The sequence below is a fragment of the Zootoca vivipara genome, chromosome 5 (genome assembly GCF_963506605.1).
Source record: "Zootoca vivipara chromosome 5, rZooViv1.1, whole genome shotgun sequence".
NCBI lineage: Eukaryota > Metazoa > Chordata > Lepidosauria > Squamata > Lacertidae > Zootoca > Zootoca vivipara.
Window position 1 is genome coordinate 9921253 of NC_083280.1, and position 2581 is coordinate 9923833.

A 2581-nucleotide genomic window follows, 5' to 3' on the forward strand; every position below is an offset into this window, starting at 1 on the left:
ACAGAAGCCATCCTGGTTTCTGATTTGATCCTGGAATGTCCCGCTTTTTTGTAGGGTGTCCCTATGTTCGTCTGAGAAATGTTGGAGGGTATGGAGGGAAGTTTTGTTTAATGTTTAATGTTTTATTATGGTTTTATATGTGCTGCCCAGACTGGCTGGGACAACCTAGTCAGATGGGCAGGGTATTATTATTAATATTATCATTATTAAATAGAGCATCCCTATTTTCTTTTTTTTAATATAACTTTTATTAAATATTTTCTTGGTTCACAAAAAATGTGCATTGTCTTTTTTTCAATTCTCCTGCAGGTCCATAGCATAATACATCATAAATGCCATGGTGCAAGAGTGACACACACACACACACACACACACACACACACACACACAGGGGTTTTTTTAAATTAAAAAAACACCAATTAGACAATCATAGTATTCACTGAATTGACAATTTTTAAAATCTCCCCTTCTCACCCAACCCCCACCAGAAGTAATTTGCACCTCTTTCAAGACCACAGATTTTAACTGGGATTAGTTACGAGTTGGAAAAAGTGTTGCTTGAAGCAAGAAAGGGATTGTATATGCATGCTGTTAAAATGGTCAGAAAGGGGCTTTGACAATGAAATTGTGCAATTTTTACATGCATCCACTTGTACGATTTGAGATTCGTGTGCCTCAGACAGTGCCATGGTTGAGTTAAAGGCCTGAGTTAGACAGAACGAAGGCAACATGTGTTTGAAATATTTTCCCAAGTAATTCTATGATAATTGTGAAATTTGAGTGCCTTTGTTCCTGCAACAAGTTATTATGCTACGTATAAAAAGAACTGATCAGTTTCGAATTAGGCATGCTAACCATAACACTTTTCAACTGAAAAAGCTGCAGAGCACATTTCCCTAGAAAAATGTTCACTTGCTGTGATACACAAATATGTGCAAACCGCAAGGTCTCTAAAATAGCAGGTGTAAGTTTATGTCTAGAGGAAACCACCATCCTCTTAAATATGCAAAAGAACAAGTTTTCCTGGGTTTATAACACAGAATGGTAGTCACCACAGCCGCTGCTACAGCTCTCTTCATTGTTTAACAACTTGACACCTCTGTTTTGGCTCTCATTTCCCCACAGTCCCGGATACTATGATTTTCTCAACAAGCTCCTCAAAGGCACATGTTTTTGCCTCTATGAACAACATGGAATGTTTTCGGGCAAACTTGTGACCCTCATTTCTGTCAACTTCCCTGTTTTCCTTATCAATGTTGTTTCCTACTAACATTTGAACCACTGTATATCATCTCTTGCGCAGTATGTTTCTAATTCAGTTAGCCAGTTGTCTAGTTTAGCAAAAGTGTCTCTTTTGTGAATTCATAAACTAACAGGACACCCTGTGCTCCTCTGTAATAGCTGGGTGTTAACGTTCTGAACCGTTCCTGACCTGCAGTGTCCTGACTGCCTGGGCTATAAGGTTCAACAGATTGCTAGTTTAACCTTATTTCCCTTGACAAATACTGTTTTCACTTGCGAGTCAACACCTAGACTTGCCAGTGCCACTCTAGCTGATGATGAGGATCTTCAGCATGGTCAAAATATCCTCGGCCATCCCAACAACCAGGCATAGCTGCCAAGTCTCCCGTTTCCCCTGGGAAAACCCCTTTTTTTCTTACCTTTTCCCGGTGGTCCCCCGTATCACTTCGTCTCCCATTTTTCTCCATTATTTTCTCCTGCCGGCGGCCATTTTTTTATTTCCAATTTGCCCTTCTATGGGCACCAAAATGACCACCGCCAGCTTCAAAAGTCGCATCTACGCATGTCCGGAAGTGCATAGACGTGACTTCCGGTGTTGGCGGTGGCAATTTTGGTGCCCATAGATGGGCGAAGCGACACCAGAAGTTGCGTCGGCGCACTTCCTGACATGCGTACAAGCGACTTTTGAAGCCGGCGGCGGCCATTTTGGGTGCCCATAGAAGGGCAAAGCAACACTGGAAGTTACATCGACGCAACTTCCGGTGTAAAATGGCTGCCGGTCCCGGATTCTGCAGTCCAGAACTTGGAAGGTAAGCAACCAGGGGCCTCGGCCCGACCAACCTAGCTCCTCATTCCGTGCTACACAGACTGCCATGTCTGCCATGTGGGGCTTACTTTTATCAGAGAAATGTTGGAGGCTATGCAATAACTTTATAGGACCCAGTGGAACCCTATTGACCTGTTGTGTCACCTGATCCCTGATGAATTGGAGACTGCAACACCACCCTTTGTTTATCTGGGTGGCACTGGTGCAAAGTAAGGAGCTTAGAAAGCAAGGTGCCTGGTTCTCGCTGCTGCACTTGCCGATCCAAGACCCCTGCTGCCTTCTGTGAAGACTGTGAGGTTGCAGTTCATAAACTTACTGTTACCTGCCCAAAACTGTTGGGCTTTTCGGTCTCCCAAAAGACAAGAATATGCCTGATCAATGTCTTTCTTTATATCAAGGTTGGGGGACCCTGTTGGGACCAAGGGCCACGTTTCCTCCTGGGCAACCTGCCAGGGGCAAAAGTTGGTGGAACAATGAATTCAAATGTTTTATTTGGGCAGTTGATTAGTTTTC

At 43.4% G+C, this 2581-nt stretch overlaps 1 pseudogene; it reads right to left on the reverse strand.

The window, feature by feature from the left end:
* Positions 1-912: 912 nt before the first annotated feature.
* Positions 913-1597, reverse strand: LOC132592107 (ras-related protein Rab-18-like; annotated as a pseudogene).
* Positions 1598-2581: the final 984 nt, after the last annotated feature.